Below are 10,630 nucleotides of genomic sequence, written 5' to 3'. Positions count from 1 at the left end.
AGTGTTATCAAATGAGGATTTCTAATTTCCAGATTTCCTTTTTTAGCTTTATTTCACTCCCTTGTATTCCTTCAATCCTTCCATAACATCATTGCATCCAAATGCACACAATTCTTCATGACATTTAGCCTGAAAGTACTAATCGTATCCATTAGGCACGAAATACAATAAAAGTTGAATTATACTTAAGAATTCATACAAAAGTTCTTGAACTAAGTCTAAATTTGGGTGTATATTGGTTCTTTGAGCATATAAATTTTTCCAAGATCATGAGCATGATGTGAGGATTTGAATATGTTGATAAGATTGAAATGGGGTATATTATAAGATGAAGATCGACTAATCCTATCGTCTGACCTTACCCTTTTGATGGTCTTTTCTTTACATAGTAGTAAACTAGTACTTCTTGTGAGAAGGTATGTAGTGGATTTTGAATTGTAATAGTGATGTCATGGAGGGGTTGTGATTGTAGGTAGTAGTTAATTGAAGTATTTAGGTTGATTTCCAATTTGATAAACTAGTATAGTATGTGGCCTACTTTATCAGTGGTATATAATTGAGGATAGATGATAGTCTTGAACTTTAGATGTGGAGTTGAGGATTGGAGTGTAGTTGTGAGAATAATAACTTAAGATTAATAATGCATGTTTTGTGGAGTAATTAGAAGACTTGATGTGATGTGTAAAATGGCCTAGGTTGATGATTTATGAAAAGTTTAAGTGGTAAACGTGAGGTATATATGTACATAAGGACTGATGTCAAAACAATGAATTGTGGTTGAATCATTAAGTGGGTAAGAACAAGAACATGAGTATATGGGAATAGGTTGAACCCCTAGTAGCAGGTTGCTAAATAAAGTTTTATGGGTATACGTGTTTTGTGTACCTAGATTTAATTCTTGAATCTTGTAGTATGGAGAAGTCTGGTAAGTTGTTGCACGATTCTCTTTAGAGTTGAATTGAGGAAAAATAAATAGGCAATGTGAGCCCTTGGTATAGTCTTACAGATTTCTTGAAGTTGTAGGTTTTGCGATTAGAGGTGTAAGAATAACATTCTAAGGAATTGAAGATAGAGCATTAAGTATTTAGAAGCATGGGTGTCTATGCCCATGAAAATGTTAGTCGTAAGTTGATGACTTTAAGAGTTAGAAGAAATTATGATTAGTGTCCCTGAAAAGAGATGTCCTAGAAAATTATTTAGTATATTCGTATTAGAGATTAATGAGAGGATTTTTTGTTCTTGTATATGTCGATAGCCTCCCCTTTGTGATAAATAATATGGATGCATACACTCATGAGAGTGGGAGTTGTAGAGTGATGGCTATAGAGGCTAGCAGAAGTTATGAGTAGCCTTTACGGAAGAGAAAGGGTTTCAGAGTTTAGTTATTCAGGAAGAGTTTAGAGTTTAAGTATGTAGTGATGTGTCATTTATGTTGAGAGTTCTGGCTATAGATTTGATAAGGGGATGCGTCCGTAAGTCTAGGATTGTGACTTTGGTCTAAGGGGGAGATGGTGAGTGAAGGTTGTTCCTGAATGCAAGTTGCGGGAAGAAACTATGATGAACCTAATTCTACTCAAGCATAATCCTCCTACTTCAATTTAGGAAAGTATCTTGCCAATGTCTTACGTCATCTGTTCAATTCATGCCTATGGTTTGAGTTCTGTATGGACTTATGTTTGTGATCTGACCTCCAAACTAGACACAATTATGTCTCTCAGTAATCCATTCTTTCATGTATCCAGGCCATATGTTATGTTGTTCGTGATCTATGAAATTTATGTCTTTCAGCATGCTTAGTCCTAAGAAAATATGTTTCTATATGTCACTGATTCATCCTGTGTCGGGTTTATCCAAGATGTTAAAGTTTATGCAAACTCATGGCAAAATCTTAGTTCCTTAAACGAGGAGCAATCACTTTAAGCGAAAATCATTGTCTTAGTTGTAATGTAACAACCCGTAGCATTCTCGACTCAATACCACTCTTAATTGCACGTATGGAGAGCTTGCAATCTGAAAACTTTTCTAGTTGTTAAAAGACTTAGTCATATTTATGAGCTCGTAACTTCCATGATTTTAAAATTGATCTTCTCGACCCCGAGCATAGATTTTTGAGTTGATTCATATTCAGGAGTGTAAAAGGGTTTATTCTATGAAAGTTTTTGATTTTTTGGACCATGCTTGAGATGCGTTTGAGTAAGCAAACCAGTGTCTCAATGCGATATCGGCGTGCTACATCGGTAATCACGTTGGCCAAACTAGTGTCTCGACATGATCTCGACGTGTCGCGTCCCCAATCGCATCGGGTGCCTAGTTCCTCTTACTGATTTCTGAGTTCCGAGAGGATAATTTAGTCTCTTTCCCTCGTTTTATCTTGATATGTGCACCAATATTTCTCACTGTGTCCTATCCTAAGAATTCATGATATATTGTGTCTTTCGAATGACTCCTTACTTATGATCTAGAGACTTGATATATGGAGTGCTCGTGTTTATTTTATCATATCTTCACTTTATGTCCCTCCTTGAGTAGTGCAATAGGTATAAGTTATGGTCTAATAGTGTTACTTCCATTTATGATAGTTATGCTCGGGTTCCTTAATGATCCTCCATATTATAGTATGATGGTGGCTGTGGAAGTGTGGTGATGTGTTAGCTAGAGGAGTAGATGTTCTTGAATGTAAGGGGAGATGAAATTTTGTTGTGTGAAATAGCTAAGAAGGATGAATGTGGCGAAAAATATTTGTTAGAGTGATTGAAATTGTTGGTCTTAGTGAGGGAATCCATGTAGTGGGTATAGTTAGAATGTTGTGGTTGCAGAAAATACAAACCTATGTGCTAAGTGGTTAGTACCCTCTTAATTAAAACCCAAGGGTGTTTGATGATATTGATGAGGTGAAGAAATTTCTTAAAGAGATGTATAGTATAGGGTCCTGTAGCTTAAGTTACCACCTTGTTACTTCGAGTTTATGAGCATGTTGTTTAAGGTTTAGACATATAACTCATAAACAAGCGCACAACAATTTTTCCCTAATATAACACATAAAACTTCAACTAACCTTGACACGTATCAAACTCGGCCTCAATCTTACTCCACAATTTCTGCCTTAACTCAAATAAGAATACAACCATCTTTCATCAACAAGAAATGTTTACTCTTTCCCATCTAAACAACTGTTCATCATCACTATCTCGACCTAAGGGAAAAGGTCACTGAAAAATTGGAATACCAAAATCCGAAACATGAGGGGAGTAATAAGCATAACTTGATACCCTACTGAGGCGTGAGGAATAGAGCACTCACGGCATGGACTAATTGAAAAGATCTAATCTGAGGATGTACCTCATATAAATCTGAATTTTCACTGATCGTTAAGAGTATCACATATGCACAAGAGTCATGAACTGCATGACCTGAATTTTTGGAATTCATAACTTACAGAAAGTGATTCTGACTGCTGAATAAACTGGGAACTCATCATACTAGGAACTAGGAGAGTACATGATTCCTTATCATATGCATGAACACGGACAATGATCATGAAGATGAATCATAAAGCATGAGTATGTATCGGTGTAACTGAAGTAAACTGCTGAAATAAGAATAGATTGAGCATCGTTCTTTCTCACGTTCAATTCCACAACTTACTGGCACATCTATTAGCATCTAAAAACTTGACTTGGTTACTCGTTCTATCATCTTCCCATTAGATTTAAGCCATTATTCTAAGTCTGTGAACCACTATATACACTCTGGTATAAATGGAAATCACTTTACTCTAGAGTCGGGGATATAAAAATACACATAAATCTAAACTTACCCTGTAAGACGGTATCTTCATGTATAGCAACTAATGATAATACCTCGTTCTAAGATTCAACGCTTAGGTTTTTATAGCCCCAAAAGTCATTATATAATAGCTTAAACATTTACCAACTTAGATTCTCCTAACAGTAAACATAGATAGATCCAAACCTTTGATGGACCATACCACTTCTGTCATAGTCTACCAGCATCATACCTGCAAACTTATATTTCTAAACCATGACAATCAAGATTATATCAAAAGGCTGAACATCATCATTCAAAACTCCTTAACTTGGCTATTTAGAACACCATATACCATCTAACTAGTCTTTCTCCACCTAGCAAATCAACGGCACCACTAGCCACACACAATCATGTAATAGCCTTAGAAAAATGCCGCAACCTCATATCACCTTGGCATACTTCTACTTCATACATACAACATCATACTTCATTACAAATCAAATAAACTTAAGCTCTTGCATGCACTGTTCAAGCCCATTAGATCGCTTCCATAAAACTAGTATCATTACCAAGAAATAATCACATGCACCTTCATGACATCACTGCTATGCCTCAAATCTACTACATACCTTCTCATGAGTGGTACTAGTTTACAACTACCAATGAAAAAAAAGTCGAGGGGGGGGGGTAAAGTCAGATAATAGACATGGTTAACCATAATCTTATATTATAAACCCACACAACCTTATCTACTTATACGACTTTCTCTCATCACACTTACTTACTCAAGCATACATTTAGACTACCTTCAAATTCCACAAACAACCTTATGTCTATAATTATAACTTATTGGCTAATCTAGACATTTCATACTTCAAGCAAACAACAACTCACCTTCGCTAATAACTCCTTCTCTGCGTTCTACTAAACTAACACATAAGGACATATCACTTTAATACCAACTCAATCTCATGCCAAAAAATTCGGCTATACATCCATTCAATAAATCGCCCTTACTACTTTTCTTGCCATTATGCCTCTAAAACCCGAGTTCCAACCAACACAAGAACCAACAAGATGGGCAATAAGTTCCTAGTAAATCGAAATAGGCCTCACACGGCTTCACTAGACTTTTAGTTTCAACAACACAATGATAATAAGATTACAAAAGACAAAAAATAGACACAAAATAATCAATGATCCAAGAATATATATCTTACTCTGTATAAATAAATAAAAATCTGAGTCAAATATTTCCCCCATACACTACCATACAATCCACACATACTACTAGTTACCACATTAGTTTATCACTAAAATGGGGTAAATCATCCTCAAACATCGGTTAGTCAACTAAGATATTTATTTACATAAAAGTCACCTTCACTCTGACTTCTAACTTTGTGACTTCACATCACCAACTTCTTGGTCCAACATCACTACCAATAGGTCATGACACCGACACTTAACTTATACTACTACTCGGGTGGAAATACAGTTCGAACATTCTGCTATACATCACCCCCCCTTAAGTGTGATGTCAGCAACATAATTTCTGAAAAGGACTGAATATACTCACTATCGTTGGCTGGAAAGCATGATTTCATCATAATCAAAGTTCACACTAGAATCAATACACTATGAGGTACTAACGGACTCTTCACAAGTCCTTGTACAATATCAAAATCTTATATGGCTCAATCAGAAAGAATCATGTCATTTAGTCTCTAAACTTCTGTACTTAAATCACCCCAATAATAAGACATATCTAAGAACATCAGAGTGAGGAAAGAATTGGGATGACTGTTACTTTCGTATGGCCGACACCATAGCACGAATTAGAGTATAAAAGAGGAACATTCTGACTCTATTGCACGAACTAAAAGATGAAGAAGGAGAGACATTCCTAAACGCCTTGTAGCCTTCTTCTTATAAGTGTGGCATGCTATACACCCATAAATAAGACTCTACCCGACGTGATTTCGCAGACACCCTGGGACCATGAACCGTACTTTGATACCAACTTTGTCATGACTCGAACTAGGGTCTGGCCATGATGGACATCCTGAACCATGAAGGTTCGGATGTCCTACTCTATCTGATCTAGTAATCGTGCACAACATTCATATCATAAAAGAAAATATGGAAATATAATCTGATATGAAAACATGGTCATTAACTCTAGGTTTCATGACATAAGAAAGAAAATTGTAGTTTAAAATATCTGAATAAGATCTATCTGAGTCTACAAAATCTCTACTACACCTCAAAACTATTCTAAAAATTTGGACAAGGCCCCTAGTAGACCAAAACAATGGAATAACATGATTTGAAATAACAGGCCTTTTGGAACAAAGAAGGCTCACCACTGTACGAATCACTTCTCTCTGGAATACTCTACTGATTAGCCAAACCCTTAGACTGAGCCTACGAACCTGGGAGGTAGGGGTCAATACAGATGTACTGGTATGCAGAGCAAATCCAAAATAATAATTTATATTCAACTTATATGAGAGCAATTTAAAACAGTTCATAAACATATCATATAGTAAGAAATCTCATGGGCATTTTCAAAAGACTTTGAAAGAAAATCATCTGAACTCTGAAACATTCTTTGTTTTACTTCTGCGCTAGGTGGTATACCCTACAACTCTAAAATTTCATGGGCTATATGGAATCCACCATTGACTCGGTGGGGAAACCTCCAACCCAAGTGTGCTGCAAGGGTTAGAGTCTCTGACTCTGCTACGCAACACGGCCGTCGCCAGCGTAAAAATAATATACCTATATCGGCTAATCACAGTTTTAGGCTAAGAGTTACTTGAACTCAAACCTTCTTCGGGAAACTACCTAACCCTCTTTAAGCCCAGTTTTAACACTTTAAAACATGCATTCTCTGAAATCAAACTCTAAAAACATACTTTGTTATGGCATACATACTTATGGTATCGTCATACCATTGACTTGTAAGTCACATCTCTGAACCATAATTAGCATACAATAATCTCTTTTTCAAAATGTAAATCTGGGACCACCATATCAATAAATCATTTCAAGAAACTCTTTCTTAAAGCTCATGTAAACATATGCAAGAAACTCTCTTTGTCAACATTGTAAGAATTCAAGGTGGTCATGCCAAAGTTCTCAATTACATGCATTTCTTTCTCTTTAACACAAGAACATCATAGTAACATCAAGAAACACCCTCTCATTATTTCTAAATCATATTTTAATTGCTATGACATTGATAAAACTACTTTCAAATCACAAGGCATGCATTTCAACTTTTTTCCAACAAAACCATAATCTTTAATTCAACATACGAGAGGGGTTTCATAATATGTGTTCTCAGCTATGATGGCATTTTATGACTAGGACTTAAATTAGCCATAACTTCTTGCTCGAGTATCAAATTTGGGCGAATCTTATATCAATGAAAAGCTCATTCAATTCCCCACACTACTAAAATGATTAACATGCCATATTTGCATAGGATTTATTGCTTTGGAATGTCTACGCATAGAAATAACGATTTTTGTTCTAGCCTAAAATGCAGGGTGTTACACCTCATTAGCACATTCAAAGATATCATATTGCTATTTGTGACTTCAAAACCATAGTTATTTGCTCAGCACACAACACCGTCTCATCTATTCCTATCTAATTACTCAATGAGAGACTATGAAAGAGATCATGTTGCTACAACATCACACATCAAAGGAGTATTTTTCTAAAATTTGACTAAATCAACTAACATTAGACAGGAAGGGTATATGCACAGTGGAAAGTAGAAGCATAAACAACATGGTTTCATCTAGAATGAATTTAACCCCAACTTCCTAAACCTTCTTACTTCACGCATCTAGCTACAATGCCCCTACATTCCCTCACCCGCAACTAACGTGTGAAATTTTTTTTCCCCAAATACCAACTGCATCTAACCATTAGATTATCATCTTAACAACTCAGAATTATGAAGAATGAATTAAGATGTTACAAATATTGCAAGATAATACATCACAGGCAATACTAAAATTCAAAACTACTATGATAGGGAAAAAGCTAGATCATGCCCCAAAATCCTAGCCAACATCACAAGACCTAAAAAGAAAGAAAATAAATTTAAATCTTAAAGCACATACCTCAAAGGTTGAAAGAAGGATGAAAGTTGGGGAAAATTTTAAAAAATTAGTAGGAGGGAAGGGTACAAGGGGAAACACTTGAGGGGGAAAATAAAAGGATTTAGGAGCTTGAGGGGGTATTTATAGAGGGGAGGGGTGGGTTAGGTTTAATTAAACATTTTATACCCTATTATAACCCACTCTTCGATGTAGTATGATCATGTAGACCTACTGGAGAATGTCAATTGCCATTTAACTATCCACCGCGATGCGATAATTTTGCGTCAAGTCACTGTATTTTGACAATTGTCAATTTTTCACGTGACACAATGCGCTGATATCACGCCAGTCCATTAGAATTTGACAATTGTCAAATCACACTTCTCAATGTCGCGATGGAAATATCGGATCCTTACTAGAATTTGACAATTATTAATTTACCCAGTTCTACATCATGCCATTCTTCAAAATCAGATGTCCTTGTGTAATTTTCACCCTTTTCTTACCGAAGAAGGTCCCCACTTACACACATTATTTTGAAAACCTAAGTGCTCTCCTCATATGCAGTAATCTTCTTATTTTCACTTTGTAATACCTTGCAATCTCAAACAAAAACAACAAATATAATAAGTAAAAGTGGGTTGCCTCCCACTCAGCGCCTTAGTTTTGGTCTTGGCACGACTCATCTTTTTGTATTTTTCTTTTCATTTTAATTTTACAAGCTAAAAATTAAAGTACCTATTACAATATATGTGTGGGTTTCCTCCCACGTAATGCCTTATTTTACGTCATGGCACGACTCAGCTCATCATCACTGATCAACAAAAGTGATAGATTCCTTGTGCTTATCCTGATGATCCGCCCAATAGTGCTTTACACGCTGTCCATTTACAAGGAACTTCTCCATCTTCTCTTTATTTCGTAACTCTATAGCGCCATAGGGTCTCATACGCACCACCTCAAAAGGTCCAGACCATTTCGATCATAATTTACCAGGAAACAATTTAAGTTGTGAATTAAACAACAACACAAGTTTCCCGATTTCAAATTCCCTAGCTTGAATTCTCTTGTCATGTGATCTTTTGTTCTTCTCCTTGAAGAGCTTTGCATTTTCGTAGGCATGGAGTCTAAACTCATCAAACTCATTTAGTTGCAATAACCTTCTTTCCCCCACGACAGTCATCTCAAAGTTCATCTTCTTCACCGCCTAATATACTAGGTGTTCCAATTCCACAGGAAGATAAAATGCTTTACCATACACCAAGCGGTATGGAGACGTCCCAATGGGCACCTTATACGCTGTTCAATAAGCGTAAAGTTCATCATCTAGTTTCTCTGCCCAATCTTATCTCTGGCCATTCATGGTCTTCTGAAGTATTTGCTTAATCTCCCAATTTGACACTTCAACCTGTCCACTAGTTTGAGGATGGTATGTGGTGGTAACCTTGTGCCTAACACCATACTTATCAAGAAGATTTTTGAACCAGGTGTTGATAAAATACTTACCTCCATCACTAATTATTTCTCTTGGTGTACCAAATATGGAAAATATATTCTTCTTCACAAACTTCAACACCACTCTTGCATGATTAGTTGGACTCGCCATAGCTTCCACTTGTTTAGAAACATAGTCAACTTCTACAAGAATGTACAGATTACCTTTCGAAGATGGGAATGGGCCTATGAAATTGATCCCCCAAATATCAAAGACTTTTACTTCTAAAATATTGTTGAGGGACATCTCATGATGCCTAGCTATAGTACCCAACATTTGACATTGATCACAATTCTTTACAAAAGCCACTGTATCTCTAAATAGAGTCAGCCAGAAAAAACCTGATTGCAACAATTTTCTTGCAGTCCTCTTACCCCCATGATATCCACCATATGGATATGAGTGGCAATCTTGTAACACCTTTAAAAATTCAGCCTATGGGATACACCTATGAATAACTCCATCTGGACCCTGCTTGAAAAGGTATGGTTCATCCCAAATGTAAGCACGAGAATTATGGAGTAATTTCTTTCTTTGTTGTGTGGTAGCCTTAGGATGGTACACCTCACAAGCTATCAAGTTCACAATGTCAGCATACCATAGGAACTCAACTACATCTAATGAAAATAACTTCTTATCAGGAAACTCCTCCTTAATACTCACAAAGTCACCACAATATGATTTTAATTTTTCAGCCGTAAAAAGTGATTAACAACTTGATTTTTATCTCCCTTTCTATCTTGAACCTTAAGATTAAATTCTTAAAGTAGAAGAATCCACCTAATCAGTGATGGCTTTGCATCTTTTTTGTTCACAAGATACTTAATGGCAGCATGGTCAGTATGAACAATTATCTTTGTACCAACTAAGTAAGATCAAAACTTGTCTAATGCATATACTACTGCCAACATCTCTTTCTCTGTAACCATTTAGTTAACTTGAGTATCATTCAACACCTTTCTAGCATAGTAGATCGATCAAAATACCTTCTCTTTTCTCTGACCTAACATTGCTCCCACCGTAATGTCACTAGCATCACACATCAGCTCAAATGGTAACTCTCAATCTGGTGCAATCAAGATAGGTTCTTCCGTCAACTTCTTCTTAAGCTTTTCAAAAGCTTCATGGAAATCAACCCCTAACTTGAACTTGGATTCTTTCTCTAACAATTTGCACATGGGGCTTGCAATCTTTGAGAAATCTTGAATGAATCATCTATAGAACCCAGCATGTCCCAAAAAGCTCC

Source organism: Capsicum annuum, chromosome 1, assembly GCF_002878395.1.
Source record: "Capsicum annuum cultivar UCD-10X-F1 chromosome 1, UCD10Xv1.1, whole genome shotgun sequence".
Lineage (NCBI taxonomy): Eukaryota > Viridiplantae > Streptophyta > Magnoliopsida > Solanales > Solanaceae > Capsicum > Capsicum annuum.
This window is presented reverse-complemented; position numbering follows the sequence as displayed.